Source organism: Biomphalaria glabrata, chromosome 8 (genome assembly GCF_947242115.1).
Source record: "Biomphalaria glabrata chromosome 8, xgBioGlab47.1, whole genome shotgun sequence".
In the NCBI taxonomy this organism is placed as follows: domain Eukaryota; kingdom Metazoa; phylum Mollusca; class Gastropoda; family Planorbidae; genus Biomphalaria; species Biomphalaria glabrata.
The window spans coordinates 41,386,371-41,401,367 of record NC_074718.1 but is presented as its reverse complement, the minus strand read 5'-3'; the positions used below and the strand labels follow the sequence as shown (position 1 = coordinate 41,401,367).

The following is a 14,997-nucleotide window of genomic DNA, read 5'->3' as shown; positions in this document are numbered from 1 at the left end:
CCGTACTCTCCCCCCTGCTCCCATCGACTTTACTGGCGGAACCGATTGTCTAATTGCAGCTTTTGCAAATTGTATGATTAACTGCCTTCCCGCCTCCCCCCCTTTAATACCCGCCCCAAATGATAGGGTGCTCATCGTCGGGGCGTTCATAGACACCATGGCCTCCAAAAAGATTTGACCACGAAATTGAAGATCTCGCGCAGCGTGTTTGAATGGCTTGACAGTTTCGTCTGCCAACTCTATTTGCCTCGAATGAAAACCAACAGGAAGTCGTAAGTGTCACGTGTCTCTCTTTTCGTAAAAATGGCGGTAATGGAGTGGCATGACCTAGATAAACTTGCGGCTACAAGACACTGGAAATCGAGGCACCAGGGAGGTTATCTTGATCTAATGTTTCAGAACAATCTGCTATGAAGGGTTTAGTTTCATCCCAAACTTCTTTTCAATGGTAGCACCGGACGATTAACTATTTATGTTTCAATGTCATTAATATTTAAGCGTCAACTTTGACGTGTAAAAACTAAATAAAGTTGAACACGGATTAATATAATAGACTGGCTTAGTAGTTGCTCTGTGTTATGTAGTGTGTGTCAGGGGCGTAGCTAAGAATTTTTTTATCATCTGGGGGCCGGGGTGTGTGACCTCTTTGGTGGCCCCTGCATTTTGCGTAATATTAAACATTTAATGTAAAAAACACTTATTTGGGCCCCCCCCTCAAGTGGGGGCCCGGGGGGGGTTTCTAATTCTCCCACCTTCTCCCCCACCCTAGCTACGCCACTGGTGTGTGTGTTTATATGGTGACGGTGGGAAGAGGGTTAGCGATTGGTTATGACTGATGCAACATAGGTGGCACTGTCGTCACTTGGTCGTAGACTCTTAGTTAAGGGAGGTGAATCAAGAACGTGAGACTGAAAGGTTGTGTTATTGTAGTGTGTTAGATTGTGTTAAAAAAATGTTTATTATTTAAGTCTACTACATTTATTTGATCTCAAATTAACTTGATTTTGTCTATATTATAAATAAAGTGTTATTTATTTTGTTCACAAAGGGAAGTTATTCACGTTATTTGAAGTTTTATTAGTTAAGATACATTACGCCTACAGCGTTTTAGTTGTCTACCAGCAGTTTGGTGCTACAAGTCAATGACCGTAACCAGAGGCGTAGATTTGGTGGGGGAGGCATGGGGAGAATATGAAAATCTCTCCTCGTCCCCACTTGAGAGGGAGGCCAAATGAGTGTTTTTTACATTAAATATTTAATATTACGCAAAAATGCAGGGGCCACTTAAACAGGTCAATGATGGCAAATTCCTAGCTACGGTACTATATATTACAACTCTCTGGTGTCTTAAATTTGATTATGAAAAAAAAAATTCACTCTTCTAAGCTTAGTGCAGAGGTGTGATCTGTGGATCTATTTCCAAACTGCCCACCTCAGAGTGGTTATAGTTAAGGATTTGTATCTTAGATAATACAGACGTTATTTCAAAAAAAAATATTTAAAAAAAAATTATTACGTCCTACGCGTCATGCTACTGCCAAAGTTGAAAATCGCTCAACAATTAAAGAGAAACAAAATCCAGTGTTGTCTCCCTTAAAATATTCCTTCATGATTTTTAAAATTATTTGTCAGGTTTGCAGAGGTTTTGCTTCCTGACTTTAAAAAATTCTAAAATATTCATGACTTTTTAAGTTAACGGAAAGAGAAAGAATGCTATATTTAAAAGTGAAGTCACGTGAATCATATTAACCAATGGTAAAAGACGCCAATGATTTTTACATCGTTTATAAAAAAAAATGATTCTGGATCACGGCTGCCCCATTAGTGATGTCAGACATCAGACAATGACGTATGAAAGACAAAATCTGTATGCGTGTTGGTGTGTGTGTGAGTGTGTCAGTACGTCCCATTGTGTGAGTGAGAACGTGGGTTTGACATTGAATTATGTAAAGTGTTTACCCAAGACACAGGTGGTTCACGTATGCTGTGACACAAACCTTCTGTAACACATTGTCTTGGCGCGTTTTTTTGTTTTCTGTCATTAGTCATATACCGCAAGCTGTCTTCCGTCTGCCCTCGTATTCCGTTACTTTTACTTTCACTTTGAATTCGCGGATTCGTTTCCTGAAGGGAGACTATTTGGTACTTTACACAAAAGAAAGAAATGTGTTTGAAAGAAAACGGGAAATGACGAAAGAAGAGACAATGTGCAAAAATAATCGAAGAATGACCCATTAGCCTGCCAGTGTCATTATTTTATCTTGTAGGCACTTCCGATCTGTTATCATTTATTGAGAACTAGCCGGATATGAACCACGGCCTGCGGACATTAGATTAAATATTACTGATCTACTGAATTGAATTTAGATCTTTGTTAAACATGGTGAATGTTCCATTCACTTTTTGTTATTTGGCCACGAAAATAAAAGAAGAGTGTGAAAATGGGTTTACCCGTTCAGGCGACATATTTACATCAAATATGAAATACTGTGAAAACGGGTTTACCCGAGTGGTTCAAAAGTTTCGTTCTTTAATAGAGATACAGTTAGGTACTTTTTGTTTATTTTTAGGGCCCTCTGGTTGTGGAGGGGGACAATAAATGTACACTACGGTCTCCACCATGCCATACAGAACATTTATGCTAAATTTTATCAAGATCGTTAAAACGGTTTTGATTTTTATTTAGGACATATATACATACATACTCCTTACATTGTGTTTTATGTAATAGATTTTCACGTAAAGTTGTACAAATAGTAATTCACCTCTTGGTTTAGTTGTCGATGTTAACTCTCTAGTTTACACTATTGAAGAAAATTTAAAAAAAGACATAGCATAGGAAAAGAAAAGTAAGCAATATGTAGAAATGTCGAGGCGAAATATATCAATAGGATTTGTAGAGATTTAAAAAATAAAAAGACTAACCAGTCATAACAATGTTAAAAACGCTATATTGAAGGATGACTTTTGCCAACTAAATAATGTAAATTTATATTTGCTGAAAAGCTCCAGAAATTTTAACATTTAAAATTTCATAGCTCATCAACACGTCCTATATTCCGTACACCAGAAATGCCAAAAACAGCTAGCTATTTATAACTATCCGTTATAGATGGAATTTTTTTTATTTAAAAAAATACCAAGAATGTCACGTGACTCATGATTGACCACTAGTAGAAAATCACCGATGACTTTTTAATGACAAATAGATCGAATTCAATTATCAAGTCTTGTATGCTTTTTTTTCCTGAAATCATCTGGATGGGATGGACCACCATGTGTATGTCGTATCACATGTTATTATGTTATACCACAAGGCGACACCTGGTGGTGCAACTAGTGGATTTTACTTTTATGTTTGACACGCGGGGCAAAGGTCAATACTACATGAGTTTGGATAGAATGACAGTGACGTCACATTTGGGAAACAAGGTGATACTTCACTAATTAATAATCAAGAAAATTTTTAAAAAGTCTTTATAAGTAGACATTTTTTTTGTACGTTTCTCTTTTTATTTTTTTTTTCTTTCTTTTGTTTTCTTTCTTTCTTTTCTTATTTTCTCTCTATCTTTTTCTGTCTCAGTCGCTCCATATTACTTATAAACGTGGTGGCTGACGCCTAGTGTGGTTGACTATATTAGCTAAGGTCCTGGATTTAAATCTCCGTTGACACCGCGCCTTTTCTTCAAAACTCACATTTTAATCTCTGCTCAACCTTTTGCTAGCTCTAAAATTTACCCCATGCTTCAGATCTGATGAGAAAATAAAATGGGTTTGTGGTTTTGCTGGTCCCTCGTGACGCCCTCGTCAACCCTTCTGGTAACACGATGTAGGGGCCACCTATGTCTTGTAGAACCATAAGATCGCAAAAGAGAAATGCTTTAATCATTCTTTATCCATTGCACAAAACTATTTGATACTAAACAACTGACTTTTATTTAGAAATTTTTATTCCTGATGGGAATGAGTTGATACGAGTTTATTTGTGATGTAATGAATACTGTTGTAACTCTCTAAGGCAGGCACTCGATGAAAGACAAGCTGGCAACAGTATACGATGTATTTATTTAGTATAACTAGCACAAGCATCAACAAATAGTAATAGTTACTAGTTAGACTTGGACGTCTGCTATAAAGTCACAGGGAGTAATATGTCTAAGTTCTAAGAGTCCTACTTCATACCAGAACACAGAACAGACCACCGACACACTTCCCAGTGTCGCTCCAGGTCTCCCACACAGTTTCCTAGTATCACACAGGACAGCACTCAGCACCAGACTGTTCAGACTCCCATGACTTTTAGCCGGCTCACAACAGTCCTTCTTCCTGTCTCTATATGTCTTTCACTAGTCGTGTTCAGTAGTGCTCAGATGCGCACCATTAGTGTAGCGCGGGAGCGGGGTTACAACAATACGTTGTACAACAGAGTTCTATTTCAATATCCACAGCACTTTTCTGTTTGTATATTTTTCTTAAATTACTTTTTCTCATCCCATCGACTTTATCTTATTTCGACAGCGTAGGACGACTCTTTTGTTCCCCCCCCCCCTCTAGTTCCTATAAGAAAACAGATTCAGGTCGAGCAATAGAGAATGAAAACTAGGAAATAGCTGGGAGAGAGAGAAAGAGAAATGGGGAGAGAGAGGGGGAGACTTAGAGAAAAAAATAGTGAGCGAGAGAGAGAGAGAGAGAGAGAGTTAAAAAGAGCATTAGATGGTTAAAGAGAGAGAGAGAGAGAGGGGGGAGGGGGTTAGAGAGAGAGAGAGAGAGAGAGAGTTACATATATATATATATATATATATATATATATATATATAAAATATATATATATATATATATATCGAAAGAGACAGAGAGAGTTGACAGAGAGTGAAAGAGAGGAGAGTTTCAAAGAGAGAGAGAGAGAGAGAGAACTGGATAGAAAAAAAAAGAAAGACCCAGACAGAATTGAGTGCACAGGTCACTAGAGTATCGAATATTCAAATTATAATTCAGCTCTGTGACACTGATTGAAACGACATGCACCGGTTTCCGCCAAGAAGGAGGCCTGGAAGATAAACGGGCCTTTAAGCTGTGACATTTACACGGTCCTTACGGTAATTTTCGGATCATCGTTAGTCTTAATTTTCGGCTCAATGTACACAGGCTACGGAGCGCCACGAGAGACACCTAGTGTGAATTCTGAAGAGGACAATGTGAGGAAGAGAAGGGGAGAGAAAGGAAAGGGGAGAAACTACACAACGCCAAAGTGGCCAATTATCACCTAATAATAGACAGGAGACATTTCCGCGATTCTTTCCCCTCGTTCATCTAAAGAAAAGGTAACTTGGGTTTATTTGATTAGACCCCTGATGGATTCTCAAAATGTGTATAATCTCAAAGGGGGTTGGCGAGTATTTTTTTTAAATTCTTCAACAAGATATTTTTTCTTCACTGAGATATTTTGGTCCTAGAAGTTGGAAGTTTTTATTCTAATTTCTAAATGTTTTCCCCTTTCAATAGTATTGCAGGATAAGGTGGCATTCGCTTTGGTGGTAGAGGAGCCCGCCATTATTCTTTTTGGCACGCTTTTCTTCCAGAGTCCAATGCTTTTTAGCTGTCCATGGCTACTTTTCTCTCTTGTTTTGCATAGTTAGTCCACGAATCACTGCCTTACACTAATAGCGCATGCCTTGTAGACCTCCATTTCGGTAATTGTGGTTCGAGTCTAGTAAAGGTTGACACAGCCTTCCTTAATGTTTTTTTTTCTACCTCCTCTTCTAGAGACATATGTACTTGAATTGTGGCTCCCAGGTAGCAGAACTCATGTACGACATCTAGCTAGTTGTAATCAATGAAAATGGAGGAGGGTGTTGTATTAGGTGGCCCCATCACGTTTGTTTTCTTCGTGCTAATGGTTAGCCCATACTCTTTGCAGTCCTGAGAGAAGCGGGACCTTAGTGGCTGATCCTCCTCTTTCACTGCTGCTGCGTCATCTGAGAATAACATCTCTTACAGAGTCATCTTGGCTTTCGTGTTTGCCCTCAGTCTGGAAATAGTCAAAAGTTTGCCCTCGAATCTGGAATGGAGATAGATGCCTTTTGTCAAATGCTTGGCGGATACACCAAGAAGCTAGTTAATAATAGTTTTTCCGCCATGTATGAAAATCTCTAATAAAACTAAAAGCACAGACCTATATAATGTATAAATATAAATCCCTTGATTAAAAACTAGTATCCGGTAAGTCAAATAACCTATCACATCAAGACAGACATTTATTATGTTTTTATTCGGTCACATTAATAAATACCTTGTAATATGATTCCAACAGCTACACAACACACCTGTAAGCTTCCACTTTAAACTTCAATCACATTGCTTTGCCAATGAGCACAATGCCGAATTCTTTTATCCAGGGGACGCAATACGTTGTAAAATATTGACCATAGAAAGTAAACATAGTTGTCTTCCTGAACAGGATTGACGCACAGCAATTTTTTTAATGCATCATTTTAATACATTATTGACAGGGGCGGACTGGATGTCAAAATGGGCACAGGCATTTCTATACAATACCGCTCATAAATTGTATATCATATAGTGGGCCTCCAACTGCCTCGTTCGGGAGCCACCTGATTTCTTGAAGCAGTTCTATAGAAGTCTTACATAAGTCATATCTAAAGTTAATTTAACTTGGATAAAGCTAAAAGTTTGGAAGTCTACACAATTCCTCCTTCTATTAACCAACAATGTTAGAACGACATATAGAGACAACAATTTAAGATCAATACTCTTTCTGTTTTGTTGTTTAAATATTATGTAGTTTATTTTTGTTTTTTTAAATACGTTTTTTCAGTATGCGTTTCTAAGTAACCGAGACTAGTAGACTTTACAAGTAATGTACAAAAAAATAGGATATTATATTCTCAATGTGTATACTGCTTTACAAAACATTCTATATATATATCAGGGGCGGACTGGCTATATGGACATTCGGGCAAATGCCCGGTGGGCCGGTAATTAAATGGGCCTGTAGGACCACAGTAATCATCTTTTTTTTTAAATCGCGTCTGTATTTTATAAGATAAGGGCCGCATGGATGTCACTATGCCACGTAGTAAATTGTTCAAGGTTTTCTAGTATTCTCTTACAAAAGAGTGAAGTACTTATAGTCACTGTATGCATGTGTACAGCTATCGATACATTATCAAACTTGACAGAATGGTTTTGAGGACATGTTGACCTAGAATTGGATGTCCATCATATAATATACAATGCCCGGGCCGATTTTGACACCCACTCCGACCCTGATATATATATATATATATATATATATATATATATATATAAAGTAGACATTAGATGTAATACTGGTAATTGCAGAAAATCAAGAGATTTGCCATTGAGCTGCTTTTCGGCGATCACCTAGCTTGCTTTGTAATTTCATAACTTCTGTATCTTGAATGATGATTTTGATAGTGAGTCTTTTCTAACAATATGACCAATTCAGCTCAGCATTTGTCTCTTTATAGTACTGAGAGTTACTCCTATTTTGACAAACAACATGGTACACCACTATCAATTTAATACTTTTTTATTCGTTCAAAAAAGTTAAAATAAAAAATGTACTAAAAAAAATTATTTTTTTTTTTAAGTTTTTCTTTATTATTTCACTCAATCAGAAATTGAAATCAGACCACACACACACACACACTTTGTTAAACTCTGGTTTTGTTTAATAGACATCAGTCGGAACATAAAACAATAGACATGTTTTATAGTTAATACGTTTGCTTGTTTGTTGATGAAGAAGATTTTTGGGTGTGTTTCCTTTTGGTCAGTGCTTGATTTAGCTATAGGCAACATAAACTATAGCTTAGAGCCCCCACCTCTTTTTTTTGGGCATTGCCTCTTTTTTTGGCTATTGGCCTCTTTATTGGGCTTTTTTTTTTTTTTAATCAATTTTTTTTCAAAGAAAACATATAACATATTATTTTATATTAATAATAATACAAAGAAAATTTCATAAAAATAACATTTTTATGAGGGAAATAGATTTCAAAAACACATTCCAGGATTTCCAGCATGACCGTGGAGTAGGCTGCAGCAAAGTTTCATAAAATGATGACAGCAAGGGTCCAGAAAATGGTGACAGCGAAGGTCCAGAAAGTGATGACAGCAAAGGTCCAGAAAATAATGGCAAAGACCACTCATAAGATTATTTCAAATGATCCTCAAAATAAAAAATATGTTCTAAATATTTTTTTTTTTTTTTTTTTTTTTAGGAAACCTCAGCTTTTTAGCTTTTGACTTCAGTTGTCTAGCTTTGTACATCCTAGGAATCCTTGGGCTTTTGCCTCTTTTCTTTGCCTCTTTTTTGGGCGTTGCCTCTTTTTTGGGCTCTTGGCCTCTTTATTGGGCTTCTTTTTTTTTTTTTTTTTCTTTTTTTTTTCCAAGAAAACACACAAAACATCATTCTAAATTAATAAATGTACAAGGAAAATTTCATAAAAAAAAGACATTTTTATCAAAGTTATATTCCAGGATTTTCAGTATGTTCGCGGAGTAGGCTGCAGCGAAGATCCATAAAATGGTGACAGCAAGGGGTCCAGAAAATGATGACAGCAGAGGTCCAAAAAATGATGACAGCAAAAGTCCAATAAAATGATGACAGCAAAGGTCCAATAAAATGATGACAGCAGAGGTTCAGAAAAGGTGACAGCAAAGGTCCATAAAATGATGACAGCAAATGTCCAGAAATTGATGACATCAAGGGTCCAAAAACATTCACAAAAATTTGGAAAGTGTTCCTTAAAATAAGTATTCCCAAAAATTATTATTTTTTTATTATTATTATTTTTTTTTTTTAGTGACTTATGAGTTATTAAAAATTTATTTTTATTTCTATTATTTTTGCAACAATTTTTCACTTAAGAACCTAAGACAAAGGACCTCCATCCTATATCCTTAGGAATTCTCTGGGGTCTGCTAGAGTTACAAAAATGTACATATTATGAAACAATTTGGTTTCTATAAAGTACAGAGCTCAAAGTAAGTATGTGTATGAAGAGCTTACAAAATTATTTCATTTTGGAATATAACTCATTTTAAGATTAAATTCATTATTTATTTTTATTATTATTTATTGTGATAGTGTTTTTGTTTTTTTTATCAATTTAGTAGTCCATTTGCTCCATTTTCATGAAATCCTGTCCTGTTTGGGTTGTCTTGAAATTTTATTAATTTGGTCAAAGGGATGTAACCAAAAGAAATTTCCACCTTGCATCTTCCAGTCCTAATTGTCTCTCTTGTTGAAAAAAGAAATTAATAAATAGTTTATAGGTAATTTTTAGTAATTATAATTTTAAAGCAAATAAATGATGTATTAAATACATACACATGCAAATTTTAATAGTTATTATTTATACAAACACACACACACCCATACATTCAAAACTTATTTTCTTCATTGTTTAAACAGACTTTGTGAATTGATAATTTATGATAAAAATGGAACCTTCCAATTCATTGGAAGAAAATAAAGGAATCCTTGAAAAAAAAAAAAAAAAAAAAAATTCCTTGATTTAATATATAACATATGTACATACAATGGATCAATATAAAATTTCATTTGGGGTTAGCCTTTATAGTGTTTAATTTTAAAATCAACTATATTTCTATATATTTTATCCAAATCATTAGGGTTAAAATTGACATTATGATACACAGCTTTAAGTCTACTGTTCCATACTAAGTTTCTGTATTCTGATAAAATTATTAAGTTAAAATTATGTATCATCTTGTGTTTAGCTTTAGGCAACTTGTTTAAGAGAATAGATAAATTAATATTCACATAGGTTTCACAATTTCCTTCTAATAAATCTCTTACAGTATTTCTAACATTACTAAATAAAGAACATTCTAAATATAAATGCTTTTCATTGTCACCATTAACAGATTGACAAAATTTACAATATTTTACACCAGGTTTTTTCTTTGAAAATGGAGTCATCCCAAAGATAAGTCTGTAAGATATTTCTTTAGCTTTTGTTGCAATGTGTCTGTTATGAAGGTTAGTAAAAGTGTCTTTAAAATCTGTTATATTTAAATCTTTTCCCCATTTAATCCTAATAGCTAAATTTTCTTGTAACTGTTTTTTTAATGTTGTGTATATTTCTTTATATTTATTGTGTATTAAAGGTTCATTGCCAGAAAGAGTTCTTGAGATGAATCTGTAAAAGGGATGTAAGTTTGTGCCAAAATAGTGTGGAGTGTTGTTTTGTATTGGAATTAAATTGCTTAATCTCAAACCATAATAGTATATTGTAAGGGGGAAATCATTTGGATTCTTAACTACTTGACCTATGAATTTTAATCTGAGTGCACATATTTTAGTTTTGATGTCTTGTAAATTGATCCCCCCATCCTCTTTATTTTGAATGATTGTAGTATGTTTGATGTTTTTAAGTGTGTTTTTGAAGATGAAACTTCTAATTATGTTGTTTAATTGAAATATGTATTTTGTAGGGGGTTCTATAATATTGGCTAAATAGACTATCTTTGGGATGACCAAATTGTTTATAAGGATGGCTCTACCAAAAATTGTTGAACCAGTGTGCTTGTACATGTTAATTATATTGGATGCCTTAATAATAATATTTTTCCACTGATCTTCACAGAAGAAAAAAGGGTTACTATTGTATTCTATACCACATATTTTGATTTTATTTACAAGTTTAAAAGAATATTTTTCCTTAAATGTCCACTTCCCTACACCCATTATTGAGGATTTATTTATATTAATTTTAGAACCACTGGCATGGCCAAAAATTGTAAACTTTTTAACTATGTTATTAATATCATTTTCAGAGGAGGGAAAAAATGTTGTATCGTCGGCATAAGCCTTAACTTTGACTACCGGGATGGGTCCTGGGATTTTTGTTCCTTTGATAGATGGGTCAGACCTGATAGATTCTAGAAAGGGTTCTAGACAAAGGATGTATAAAAATGGGGATAAGGGACAGCCCTGTCTAACAGATCTTTGAATTGGGAAGGATTGGCTTAAGGAATGGTTGATTATTAGTCTACTGTTAGCATTGGCGTAAATTAGTTTAATAAATTTTATTAAAAAAAAGCTGATTTTACATTTTTCTAATACTTTAAAGAGATAATTATGGCTGACTCTATCAAAAGCTTTCTCTTGATCTACAGATAACAAGGAAACGCTAGAGTTTTTTTCATGACTGTACATGATAAAATCTCGAATGAAATGTGTCATTCCATCAATACTCCTGTCGGGGTGGGTGCAGTATTGGTCTTGTCCTACGAGTTGGGGAATGAAGGGTTTAAGTCGTTTAAAAATCATTTTTGTCAGCAGTTTATAGTCTGTATTGAGTAGTGAGATGGGCCTGTAGTCACTTGGAGAACTGTTATCTGTTGTTTTTTTGGCTAATAGTGTAATATATGCCTCGTTGAAATTTTTAGGAAGTTGTCCTGTTTTAAACGCGTCACTATACAGTCGCAGTAGTAGAGGGCTTATTAAAGGAAAAAAAGTCTTATAGAACTCAAATGTCAGACCGTCCGGTCCGGGAGATTTATTGTTTTGTGTCGAGTCTAGTGCTGTTTGGAGTTCGTCTAGAGTAAATGGAGTCCCCAAAAGTTCTTCGTCGGTCTGCTTCAACTGTTTACAATATTTTAGAAAACATTCTTGAGCCTCTTTGTTTATAGGTTCCATCTGGTAGATATTTGTAAAATGACTTATGAAAACATCTTTAATTTTGTCTTCGTCTTCAACTTTGGAGCCATGTCTATCAAGAACACTTGTTATGCATTTACTAGACTGAACATTTTGTTCAATCGACAAGAAAAGTTTGTTTGGGCCTTCTTGACTTAAGTAGTTCCTACATCTAACTTCTGCTCCTTTGTAGATGTAGTTATTTAATTCTTCCAACTTTAATGAGGCTTGAGTTCTATCTATTTCTTCTTCAGCGTGTAATAGTGTGTGCTTCAGTTTCTCTAGTTCTTGTTTTCTACGTGTCTGTACTAGTGTTGATATGACCTGACATTGTTGTTTTATTGAATTTTTTACCAGTGACCATGTTGTTGTTAGGTTAAAATTTGGATTGTTTGTATCCTGTAAGCAAGACTTGAATGTGTTTGAGATTAGTTCTATAAAAAGAGGTATTTCTAGAAGAGAATTATTAAATTTCCAATGACTAGTTTTCCTTTTCTTTTTTTTACTTTCCTTACTTATCGTAACTATTATTGCCTTATGGTCTGAATATTCCAGAGACTCTTCCAAATGAGCTACCTTACTTATATGGTACTCTGTTGGTACGTAAATTCTGTCTAGTCTGGAAGTTACGGGATAAGCTTTATTCACCGAAGTAGTGTCCTGACCTGTGGGATTTACACTCCTATACGAATCAAGTAATTGGAATTCACTCTCAATGTCTTTCAAGAAATTATTAATGGTAGTGTACATCTGTGAAGGAAGATTCACCGTTGTTGTGTACTGCTTGTCTAGTGTCGACGTGATGTAATTAAAATCCCCTCCTAAAATTAAACTATCCCCTCTGTATGTATCGTGTAATTTTTCACTCAAATATTCAAAAAATTCCCGTTTTTCTGTTTTTTTCGCTGGTGCATAGATGTTAGCCAGTGTAAATGTTTCATTTCTTGTTTCTACTTTTATGATGACTACTCTCCCTTTATTGTCACTATAGTTGTGGACTATTTTAAACCTATCTGATACCTGAAAAATGGCTACCCCCCTGCATCTGCTACCATAACTAAAACACCCTTCCTTAAAACCCATGTCTGTTGTGTATGTGTGTGCTTTGTGTTCTGTACCTAAATTTGTCTCTTGTAAAAAAATAAAGTCTGGTTTATACTTTCTTGATAAATATACTACATATTTTTGTTTGTTTGTGAGTCCATGAATGTTTAGAGACAAAACCGTGATGTCCTCCATGATTTTATATTTAAATGGGTTTGTTTGTAACTAAGATGTATGTGTGTTTTGGAGAAAATTGAAATGATATCGGATACCTGTAAGAGAAAAAAAGTCCGGTTCGCGTGTTTTAGTTGAGTGAACTGTGTATTTTTGTTTATTTTTCAAACTTCGAATGTTAAATGAAAGAATTGTAATGTCAGCCATGATTGTGTGTTGGTGGGTTTTTGCGTTGTGTGTGTGTGTGTGTGCCTACTATTTAAAAATGTTTATGTGTTTGGCGGTGTGTCAGGGTCCTCCCCCTCGTCGATTACTAGAGGTGGAGGAGAGTTGAGGATATCTTCCAAATCCTCCACTTCCTCTCCCGTTCTCCCCCTTTCCCTTCTCACCACAGTGCCTTCCCCCTGGTCATCTGAGGTAGAGGACAGAGAAAGAGTTCTTTTCCTGTTCGTTTTATTTGGAGAACTAGGCTCCGATCTAGCGTGTCCGGCAGTTTTCATTTTTTTGTGTGTGTTAGACCCTGTGCTACTTTCGCCTTTTTTTGGAGGGGAAAGGGTACCCATCCCACTGTCCATACATTTTTCAGGTGTTGTACCTTTTTTTTTGCTTTTTACTAGTTCGAACCCGTCTCCGTCTACCTCCGGGGGTATAGCCTTGGTCTGCCCTTTTTCATTATCTTTTTTCACGACCGACGCATACGTGCTTTTTCTAGCTTCCAAGGACCTCTCAACGTCCTTTTTAGGACCCCTAGCAGCCCTGTTGGGACATTGGTTTGACCAATGGTCTTCCTTTTGGCAGAACCAACATTGCTGCCTTCTCCCCGGTGTAGTGATTAAAACCTTGTAAGTCCTGGGGTCTTCCTCATACTTCAGTTGTATGTAATGGGGTAGCTCGGTACCCTTGCGGGGTTTAATCCAAGCCGCCCACTTGTCACTAACCCCTAGTCTAAAAGCTTCTATTTTAGAGCCTTCTGCAGCGAGGGTGCTGAAAATCTCCTCAATTTTGTTCTTAGAAATGGTGGGTGACACCCAGTGAAGCGTCACTTTAATTTTTTCTTCCTCCAGGGTGGTAACTTCCACCCTGAAGGTGTCTTCGCTTCCGAAGACCTTTCCTATGATCCTGTTCCTCACCACCGGTGAGGAAACACCCAGGAACCATAGGAAAGGGTTCTCAAAACGGTACAGGGAACCCACCTCCTCCGGCCCGAGCCTCAAGGCGGCGACGATGGACGCCATCGAAGCTCGAACTGCTCCCTGTCCGGACAGTTTTATTAGTAGAGTACCTGTACTAAGAAAGGGTTATTGCATTTTGTTTATTTTCTCCTATAAATAGAAATTGAAACTTAAAATACTATATAAAGTAGATATTCAATGTAAAACTGGTATTTGATTGAAATGTACGAGTTCGAAATTGTTTAAATTGAAATTCAAATATTTATATAAATAAACATTTATTTTGTAACATTTTTGTAATAAAGAAGTGTAAACATTTTGTATACATATTATGCTATTCTAAATTTTTATTTTAAAAAAGGGATTTTTCAAGACGAAAAATGCAAAAATTTGTTCATAAAAAGTCTCTAGAGTTCTCTATGTCATTGTACTACGGAAATAAAATACGGAAAGGTCATTGTCAAAGGCAGATAACTGTTCGAAAAAGATGAAATCTATTTTTAATTTATATAAATATTACTAGATAAACTATATCAAAGGTCAACCTTATAAAAATGTTTTTAAAAATATAGTGGGTTTTTTTTTACAAATACTGTTTTAAATCATTTAAATTGTTTTATTTCAAATATATTTCAAAACTTTAAAGAAATATTTGTAAAATAAAGCAGAAAATCTTTTGTAGGTCTATCTTTTGAAAAGCAAATGAAGTTGTATGTTTATATTATTGTACCTTTCACCATGAACCTTATCGGCCGTGTGGCAATCCCGTTGAGAGTTTGACTCTAGAGCTTAACCTAGTGAGAACAGTTCTTACCGAGAGCAGGTTTTTTTTTTTTTTTTTTTTGCTGGCTTTTTTCTTTTCTTTGTACTAAATAAAACTATGTACTACGATTA

At 35.3% G+C, this 14,997-nt stretch overlaps 1 long non-coding RNA gene across 1 annotated transcript; it reads left to right on the top strand.

The window, feature by feature from the left end:
• The first annotated feature begins 8,908 nt into the window (after positions 1-8,908).
• On the top strand, positions 8,909-10,403 carry LOC129927626 (uncharacterized). The gene is made up of 2 exons (XR_008779238.1): positions 8,909-9,030; positions 9,967-10,403. It is a non-coding gene; the product is annotated as an uncharacterized LOC129927626 (long non-coding RNA).
• Positions 10,404-14,997: the final 4,594 nt, after the last annotated feature.